Consider the following 11290-nt stretch of genomic DNA (forward strand, 5'->3'; position numbering starts at 1 on the left):
CCTTAACTCAAGAGAACTCTAATTCTAATATTTGAATATGTAATTAATATAAGTACACAACTATATATACTTTTATAAAAGCTACAAATCACCAATCTTTTAAACAAAATTTTTGGTAGAACTTCCTGTGAAAATAGAATTTTTTTCCAAAATTTACAACACAAATTTACAACATCAATTTAACAAAAGGGAACTCGCTTCTCAACAATAGTTAAACATCATAATATAAAGATTAGGACTCTAACTATAGTCTATGTGAAGCATCTAATCATATATTTCATAATGTAATACATAAATTCCATATTTGCATAGATAGAAAATATTTACAAAACTAATTTACATGCAACCTAACAAAAGAAGTCCTTTAGTGGTTAGTAAGACATAGCATCAGCTATACTATCTAAGATCAAAATAACTTTTCAGTGAATAAAATACTAACCATAACATTTTTCAAAAATCAAATTTAATAGTTGCAACATTTACATAAATAAAAAAAACAATTCAATGTAAACAAATTTTGTAAAGTTGAAAAAAAAAATTCTATATAACTTTAACATCAGTAAACTTTAAATTTATAATAACAAAGCAGTTTTAAACGTTGGATCTTGACAAGTTAAAATGATTAAATAAACAAATAAGAATAACAATATTTACTAAATTACAAACCATTACGTATGAAATCAACAATTAATTAAAAATTCATATATTTTGGGTGGATTTATCAAAACAACTTACAAACATGGACACACAGTCCACGAGGGTAAATAATTAAACGTAACCGAAGTCACAAAACAAACATAGACACACAGTCCACGAGGATAAGTAATCAAACGTGACTAAAGCCACAAAACAAATATAGGTACAAGAGCCATGAATAACAAACGTGAGAACAAAGCTCACAAAAACAAACTAGCTAGTTATGACCAAGGCGCACCAAGGGCTAATGAAACTGCCGTTAGCAACTAGTATTCTGTATAAAATTTCCTTCAAATTTATTTTTAAACATACGAGAAAATAATCATTATTAAATAAAAATTTTTATTTTCAATGACAAATTCGCATGAATCATTTTCGGTATCAATTCAATATTTGATAAAATAAAAATTTCATAATTAAAGTTCAAACTTGTTTTATTTGATCAAATAGCATTTCAAATCTGGGAAAGCTAATTTCTCAAATTAAAAAAAAATTTAATCAATAAATATTCAATAATCACCTTATTGCTATTAAAATGATTTGCCAAAAAACATAATATTTTAGGAAAGAAAACTTTGATTGGAAAAATCAGTTGAGACGCTATCCATTTACCTGTCATACTCCAAAATCTAAAGATTAATTTTTTTATTTTTTTCCACTTCTAAAAAGTTTGTCCTCTTCTCAACATCCTATATTAAATATGCAAAGAATTAGTTAATGACCTTTACTCGTATCACACAAATTCCCTTTTCCAAAAGTTCTTCTGGAACCATAATTTGAACTAAGCAAACTTCTAAATATCTACTAAAGAGAATTATTGTCTTCTAATAATTGTTGCATCATCAATATATTTACCACCACATATCTTGCCATCATGTGTCAAAATTCACATTGAGACATTTTCTTAAATAATTTGTAGACATTAATCCTCAAACTAATATCAAGCTCTTTCTATTCAACACTTTATTTCTATCCAACTCTTCTCAAACACATATATAACTACATTTGTATATATCTACAAACACCACCTTAATCACATTAAAATTTCAGAGTTCTTCTATCACCCATTTTATCGACCACTTTAAATGCATTCTCAAAATCAGGTCTTAAAATATTATCCTTTATAATAACCAACCATGTGATTCTCCATAATCCAATTTGTCTCACGCTAAATTCATAATCAAAATTATTTACAAACCATCAAGTTAAATCTATAAATCATTAACACCCAAACCAAATATATATATATATATATATCCTTATAAAATTAATGAAGTTAAAAAAAAAAATCTCATAACTAAACTCAACTCTAACAGGAACTTCATCGAATATCTTGTAAACATAAATGCTTAAATTTCAAGTCTAAGCCCATCTCTTCAAACCAAATTCTATAATTTCCAATATCAACACTTGATTCCATCAAAATCCCTACTTATTATTATTAATACATACATACATACATACATACATATATATATATATATATATTTCCATATAGTGCTAGACTCAGAGAAACTAGTTGTGTGTACTTAAAGAATTGTTTAGGATGGGTATTAATTGGTACTTCTATGTTTAGAATGAATGGGCCAAGGTGAAGAGAGAGTTGAAGGAAAAGGAAGAGCTTGTCAAACTGCTAAAGTTGGAAATTATGTATATAAGACAAGTTACTATGATGCAAGTTGAAGAGATAAGTGAAGAATTAGATGCTGCCCGAAAAGAAGCTGAGCATGCTCAAAATGATGCTGACATTGCTCAGGTGCTGACTGCTTTGGTCCGCCCCTCCCATATATATATATATATATATAATGTTCGAGACATTGACATTATGAACTCATTTTCATTGAAGTTGCAACTTTAACATTGTGAAAATATTATCACTAACCGGGCTGGGTGATAATAGATTTTTTGTTTATGCACAGCTCTTAAATCTAAGATAGTCAAAATTACTGTTTCTTCATATTTGGCTTTGAGAGAGATTCGCCTCCTCGCCTAATGTTTTTTGTTATTGATAGAGCAATTATAGAAATATATTATGTGTACGTAAAGAATATTTTTGGATGGATTGGAGGATCTAATTAACCGTTAATTTGTAACATTTTTATTTTCAGAGTGAATGGATTAAAGCGAAGAAAGTGTTGCGAGAAGAGCTTGAGCTTGTGCAGTTGCTAAAGGTGGAATGTCAGGAGACTAGAGAAAGTGCCATGAGACAGGTTGAAGAAAAAGAACTAGAGTTAGCTGATGCCCTTAATGCTGCCACAGCTGCAACATCGAGTTCTGCTGCTGCCCAAGTGTCTAGAAAAGAAAAATATTCAAAAGATCCTTCTTACAAAAACAGATTAAACTGATCATAAATTATCATACAAGTATGCTAGTTAACCTTTTCAATTCACGTGTCATGCTTACATGTTTATTCATGATTAAGTTTATACGCATATATTTTAAATGGTGAATCTACGTAATAACCTCACCACTTCTTATTCCAATATACTCCTGATAGAGTACCGAGTAATTACATGTCGTGCTATTGAACAGTGGGTCTCTTGTTCAGCCCAACTCTACTTTTGGAGCCCAAATTGGAGATACTGCTGTTTATTTGTTGCTCCCACCAAAACCTCCAGTCATCCAAGAAAGTTATTCCCTATGTCTTGCCTTGAGGACAAGGCAAATTTCCAAGGCACGAGTACTGATAGAGCGCCGATTAATGAGAGAAAATAGGTAATTTGGGAAGTTAGAGAAAAATTAGGAAAAAATATTATTTTTACTTTTATTTTATATATTTTTTATTTAACAATATTATTTAGATATTTGGTTATCTAGATATTTAATCAGATATTTAGTTATTTAGATTTTATTCAGATATTTAGTTATTTAAATTTTATTCAGATGTTTATTAAGATACTCAGTTATTTAAATTTTATTCAGATATTCATTATTTTGGATTGTGTATAGCATTATAAATATATTTAGCAACTCAAAAGTTGACGTGTCATGAACAAAACAGACTTTTGAGTCCTTTAGAAATTCTCCTAGGCGTGACTATTGAGAGAAGTATGGAGCTATGTTCTTGTTCTATATTATCTTAATATAATTACTCTTCCTATTTTCTTCTATCAATTCTATATTTTTCTTATTAATATAAAAGTGAGATTCTGATTTCATATTTTAATAAAGATTTATCTTCCTTATTTCTTTGTTTGCTCTACCTTCCTCACATTCATCTTGAGAAGGAAATTAAATCTTCAAATAAATATGAATATTTTGTCTCATGAGTACTATTTCTTCCTTTGTGTGTTTAGAGTTGGAAAATGAGCAGGCCCGGCCTTTAAGGGCTCAAGCCCTCAAGCATGCTTTTCCAAAATTCTTCCAAATCCTGAGGTTTGGTCCTTATATAAAGGGCTTGGGGCTAGGCCCATAAGCTCGATTATAAAAAAAATAAAAAAGTAATATTATAATTTAATTAGAATATTTTAAAATTAAACATAAAATAAATCAAGGTAATTACTCTAGTTGGCCAAAAAAGAATAATTTGGTTAAATTTGGTGAGAATCAGAGCACCCATATAAGACAATTAAAATCAAAGTATTGGCCACCTAGCAACCATGGCAAGACAATAGCTGTGAGTGGAAAGTAGATTGTGAGAGGCATGAGGAAGAGCATATGCAATAGACGTGAGGGGCAACAGGGCAAGCAAATGAGGGAGGGAGAGTCGAGTGACTTTGAGTGAGGTAGAGATCTAAGACAAGGTACGGAAGACCTACAGTTAATGAGAGAGCAGAGATGTCAATTGAGGAAGAGATAAGCGACAGTCGATGGAAGAGCAGATGAGTGATTGTGAAATCTTCAATCTTCAGGTTGAGAGAGTAAGAGTCGAGAGATCAAAAATTAGAAAAGTTTAAGCCTTAAGTTTTTCCTCTACGCACCATTGTTAATAGATTGCAAAAAAAAAAAGATAAAAAAATTTGGAGAGCCGCTTGAGCCCGAGCCCATTTTTTCATGGCTTATCAAGGCCTAATCCAAAAGCCCAATTACCTTACAAACTTTCCATTTTTTTTAAGTTCGAACCTTTATTTAAATAGAACTTTCAAGCCCATCCCTCTAGACAGAACCCTTATTCCTAATTTTGTGTGTCCTTGGCTTATTTATAAGTTTCTTGTTTCTTAATATCTTTCTAATTGGTTTGAGGTAAATGGTAAATCATACAACTTAACCATTTCCAAATCTGTTAAGAAAGATGAGGTGTCATTATTTGGTTCGAGGGATGGGAGGGGAGAGATTTAAATGAAGGGGAGGGAAAGGGAAGGGAGGAATTTTAATGAAAGGAAGATACTTTATTTGGTTTAGGAGGAAAGAATAATCATATATAGACAATTATATCCTTACCTTATTGAAATTATTTTTCCTTATTTTTAAATTTTAAATAAAATATATCTATGAAATTTAAAAAAGCAAGGATAAAAATATACATCTCACGCACTAAACCAAAGAAAACACTTTTTTTTAAAAAATAAAATATTTATGTTAAAAAGACAAAATATAAAATACAATAAAATACTAATTAATATATAAAACGCATTGGCAAAGGACCTCAATTTGAACGGAGGGAGGATGCCATGATCTAAACAGAGAGAGAAGCAACACTAGATGGCAATTTGAAGGGAGGGAGCAATAATGACAAACGACGATTTGAACAGAGGAAGTAGTAACGGCAACGGGAGTTGGGGGAGAGAGATGGCAACCTAAGCAGTTGCGAAGAACTTCGGCGCCAATGACAATTTGAACAAAGGGAGCGACGGTGACGGCAATGTGTGCTGGGGAAGATAGACGGCAGCTTGAGATTGTGGGAGATGGATGGTGGCAAGGCCTTGGGGAGATAGACACCGTTGTGATCTGGGGAAGAGGGCCTGAGTCGGGAGAGGCACAAGAGCAACAGAAAGGTAGGTTATTTTTGAATTATTATATTATAATAAAGACAGATTAATTATAATAAGTCATATTATATCCCTCCCCTCCTCAACCCCCATTTTGGAGGGAAAGGTTTGGAAGGCCTCCCCTCCCCCTTTCCCGAAACCAAATAAGATAAGTGAAGGATATATGACAAATTGGGGAAGGGTGCGAGAACCAAGTTTGGTGATGGTAGTGACTTTGATCATTTAATTTGAGTGTCTCACAACATCGTAGCATCTCAAAATTGTATAGTTAATATGAATATATCAGATTATTACAAGGTTAAAAATTTGGGCACTTATTAATAAGTGTATCCCCAATAGTCAATACTAACAATAATACAGTCGTTTTTTGGGATGTTTGGGACCAAGTTCAAGATAAGAGAATTAAATTGGTCTGACAATTCATACATGGATTTGTTAATTATTTAGTCCATGTAATTTTGTCTTGATTATAATTTAGCTTTTAAAGTTAAACTTACTTCACTCGATCCTTCATCTATTTTAATAAATTGATCTATACCCTTGAGAAAAAAATAATTTTTAATATTTATATGGTTAAATTAAGGAATTGAGTTTCACTGAACTAAATTTCAAACACTGAAAATTAATTCAATCAAAACTATAAAAACTAAATTGTTAAATTTCTCTTTAACAATTCATTGACGTCATGGCTGAGGGAAATGTCAACCGTCTTCAGTACATGAGACCCAAAATGAACAATCTTGTACCGCCTTCATGTTAATATAATAGTACCGCCACTTGCTCTATCTAACAACCCCAATGTATCATCCCACACATCTCTGTTTCAGAACTTGGAGACCATTTATGTTAACAAACTGAGTCAATGAAGGACATAGTTTCAAAAAGATGCGATTATGAGGAATGACTTGGACATGCAACTGTTAGAATGACCACGTCTTATTGGAGGAGGTGAGTTTTCCTGTCTCGGATAATCGAATTAAATTGATTCTGACAACTCGAGTCAAGTATGAATTTCCAAAATGAAAAAAGTAGGTTGTATCATGAAGAAGATAAAGTGTGGAGGAATTGTGTTTTATTTCACGTCATTGTAAAAGGGAAAAACTTATGATGAGATTGATTAAACTTCAAAATATCCCATAGCCTAGAAGAACTTTGTAATTCCACGGAACACACATGAAATCTGGATAGGAAATGTCCTGTCAAACTATAATAATGCAAGCTCACTCATGAAGACCCCCTTCTGAAAATCAAATCAAAATGTAAAGACTGAACAGCATCAAGTTCCAGCTTAGCTCTAAAAACCTGTGCCATCTCGACATACAGATATATCATGCGTATTCACACCAAATGCCTATCAAACTTTATTTCTTCTGCTCTTTGTCAACACCAGTGTCCTTTTGCTTGGGAACAGGTTGAATTCTCACATAAGGGTTTCTGGTTAAAGTCTCACCTTTTAGAGCAGCGACATACCGGTCATTTGCATCCTCCTTCAGCTGAAGCTCTCCAAGGAATTCAGCAAGTCTTTCTTTATTATCTTATCCCATCTAATTAACCAAAGCAACCATGTTGTCAGGACAACATTTTTCACCCGAGGAAGGAATTCATTTGGACCAAAAAAAAAAAAAAGTTCCTAAAACATCCAATGTTAGCAACTATTCATCTCATTTAGTTAACCTCTCTTCAACAAAATAAGAGAGTTATTTAATCTTCAGATAGATATATCTTCCAAGACAATTCAAATCCAATATGATAGACTATCAATGTAGTTATAAATATCAAGAGATCTATAGAGGAAAAAGAAGTATTACAGAATAAGGACAGAACAAGGTCACCAAATGGTCATCAGACTCAGAGTAGTGACTAGTGACACCGACAGCAATATACAAGATGTGATATTATGGGGGAATCCAGAATGAATATATTGTTTTAGAGTTTTGTTTCTAATAGTTGATATGTCACATGGGATACAAAAACCACCCATGAATTTGTATATGGTTATCCTTGGCCTTATCCCAAAGAAAGACACTACTATAAAGAAACTTTAAAAGCACTTCAACTTGGTTTTGCTCCAAGGCAGAATGCTACTGCAAAAATTGTACAAAACAACTGGAGAAATTCATGAAATTTACAAGATCTAGAGATCTTTTACATCAGAGTCAAAAATTACACTGATGTGCATGATTAATTTATCCTTAGGGTCACTGCAGCAAATACCCCGTGGCTTATCTGGATAATCTAAATAAAAGAAAATAAATCAATCTCACAGCTTGTTTCACCTTACTTTACCCTTTTTTAGGAAGATGAATCCGAGGCCCCATTTTTTGTATATAAGTAGAAGCTGATACAGTCTATTATATGGGGTATGGGGCATGCAAAAGAAAATCACCTGTTGGAAATTCTTGACAAATGAGTGTTACATTGAAAGAATGCAGAGCAATCGAAGGAAATAGCCTCATTGGCATTAAGGTATGGTAGTGAAAGGAGAGGAGAAGCCCACTATGAAGGAAATAGCAAGGGAGCTAGAGGGTTTAATAGCCATGGAAATACATCCTTGGCCGAAGGGTGAAGATCTTCTGTTAGAAGAAGTGAATGCTTACTTGACCATGTGCCTAATGTGGATGAAGAAACTGGTGCTAGCAATTTCGCTTTCTATGATAGCACCTTTTGGAAAGCATGTGCCTAATGTGGATGGGGAAACATGTACCTATTGTATGTTGGAAAGCACCTTTCGATGGATGTTGTGATTAGGTATACATGTATTCAATTGGCTGGATTTCTAAGCATTTTAGAGATAATTAAGCTTTTATGTTCACTCATGCAAACTAGTTAGCTACTAGCTAGATAGACAGTGCGTCAGTGTCACTAACAAGAAAAAATGTTCGTTGGTTTGTGTGGTTAGAAATATTAATTATTTAATGTAAATATATGTTATTATTAGGAGATATATTAGGTAGTTAAAATAGAGGGATTTACGCGATTCATTCCTTAATATTCTCTGATTTTGTCACCTTTATTCTCAGAGATTTGATCATTCTTGCTCATGTATATATTGTTGTACATACCTTCTGATCAATACACAAGTATTATTTGGCTTAGTAACTACATGGTATCAGAGACGTCAAGAGCTTAGAAGCAGATAGTACTGAGGGTAACTCAAACCCATCTGACACAATTTTGATGTCGACTGATGATGGGTCCTCTAGTTAAAAATGATGTGTGAACTTTAAAATCACTTCGATCGGAGGTCGAATGGCTGAACGGCGCCTCCTAAAAGTTGACTCGGGAGGGTGACAGTATTGATAGCATCTTTTTATCCCACTTTCGTTTAGCTTGCTTCCGTGCGCTATAGGTAGAACTTATAAAATTTTTTAAAGGTTTTAAATGTTTATTTTGTGATGGTGTATCTGTTTAGTGATTTAAATGATTTGTTTTCTAAATTGGTTAAAGGATCAATTCCTTAACTATACTTAGTTTATTTGAATTATTTGATTTTTGGATAACACTCGGGGCAAGTGTTACAGAATGGGACTTAAGCCTATTTGAAATTAATAGTGATGGAAAGCTAACCTTTGTGATTGAAAATTCCATGAAGAAGGTTCAATATGTAAGAACAAGTCATTTGTTAGTTTTGCTGGCACTAAATTTTCTGTCCCTTCTTATAACCTGAGAAAGTGCTAGAATGCATTGATTGGAGGCTGAGCGAAAGATATTGATGTTTTCATAGTCCTTATGGATGGTGTATTCATTGCAAATACACTTGATGAAAATACCTATACAAATGTGGAGTGAGGTTGCTGCTATGAGATCATGGCCAAATCTTTAAAGTATTTGTTAAAATTAGGTGCGCGTAGGGTTGATAACATGTAAAACTGTGTTAACAATGGAAATGATGGAGGCATAATTTGACTAATAAGACCTCTAGTATACGACCAAGATCTGTTGATTCAATAACAAAGTTATACTGACTATTCTGTGTATTAAGTTTTATTGGTCTAGGTTTGGTTCAAATCAAAAGACACCATATTCAAAGTGATTATCTTTCATGTGAATAACTCAAATGGTAGTGGTCCTTTTGATACATGTGAGGGATTGTTGCAATTGTGTCAAAAAGGAAAGTCCTATATTGTAACACTTGTCCTGAGTGTTATCCAAAAATCACACAATTTAAAAAAACTAAGTGTAGTTAAGGAGTTGATCCTAAAATCGACTTAGGAAAGAAATCATTTAAATTAATAAATAAATATATCATGACAAAATAAACATTTAAAGTCTTTATAAAAATTTATAGGTTCTACTTATAGCGCACGAAAGTAAGCTAGACGAAAGTGGGATAAAAAGATGCTATCATGACAGCCCTCTTGATCCAACTTCTGGGAGGCTCCGTTCCGTCGTCCAACCTTCGATTGAAGTAATTTCAAAGCTCACACATCATTCTTAATGATTACTAATAGTTCACTAAATTTCAAAAAGATCTAACGATCAGATTAAAAATTAGACACGTTACAAGTTTGTCATTTTTGATGTCATGACAACACATTCATACCAACTTCTGGAGTGCACCATTTTGCCATCCGACCGCCGATTGGAGCTATTCTAAAACCCACACATTAAATTTAAAAGGTAATACAAGTGTACTAAATTTTAAAAAGATTTAAAGTTTGGATCAAAATTCATGCATGTTGTAACATTAATACTGTTGTTGTCATGATAGCACTTTTGCTGTCATGATAGCTCCTCTGGACTAAATTTTGCAGTGTCTCATTTCTCCGTTTAGTGTTCAATCGATGTGATTCCAAAGCCCGAAGCGTATAAAAAGTTTTACTTGTAACTTAAATTTTAGAGAAATCCAACAGTTCGATTAAGATTTGGACACCTAGATGTAAAAGTATAGTTTTTTTTGGTAAAAACTATTTTCAAAATTGTCCAAATCTCATCCTAAAGGTCACAAACTTGTGAGAACACTTTGGGCACATCAAATAGGACTAGAAGTACTTGATATAACATTTAAATGATAGAAAAACCTCTTATATTAAAATTTGACCACCCAGGTGCCATTTCCCAAAATGAACCTATAGCCCTCAAAATTTACAAATCACATAAAAGTGGTAAAAAACTATTCCAAATATCATATATACATATGAATACACACGTTAAAAATTTTTACTTGGCTCAGAGATCTCCGTGGGGCCCACACACCTACTCTCTCTATCCAAGGTTTATGTTTGCCTATAGCACACCATTTGCAATGCAACAACTTTGTATTTGCTTGTAGAATCATATATATATATATATATATATCAAAATAAATATCTGCTTGTAGAAGAAACTTAGTCTACTAAATAAATCCATCAAAACCACATATCATAACCAAGTTTCCTAGCCATAAGTCTACAAGTAGAGAAAAATTCATACACAAGCCATACAATTCACACATATTCATACACATATATACATAATTACATCCTATAGACACTCTAATTCTAAATACATTATAATCGATTTGCTTAAAAGAAAGGGGTTGCAGTTTTTTACAATCCATAAACAACCCCTAGCTTTGCTCATTTCCTTGTCCACCACTGATTTCTTCGCCTGACTTAGAAATATTGAAAAGAAAGGGGTAAAACAACCACAGTCTCAGTAATAAAGAAATCTATATTAATTATTAC

This window comes from Prosopis cineraria, unplaced genomic scaffold (assembly GCF_029017545.1).
Source record: "Prosopis cineraria cultivar Desert tree isolate PC_DT_omini unplaced genomic scaffold, ASM2901754v1 PC6, whole genome shotgun sequence".
Lineage (NCBI taxonomy): Eukaryota > Viridiplantae > Streptophyta > Magnoliopsida > Fabales > Fabaceae > Prosopis > Prosopis cineraria.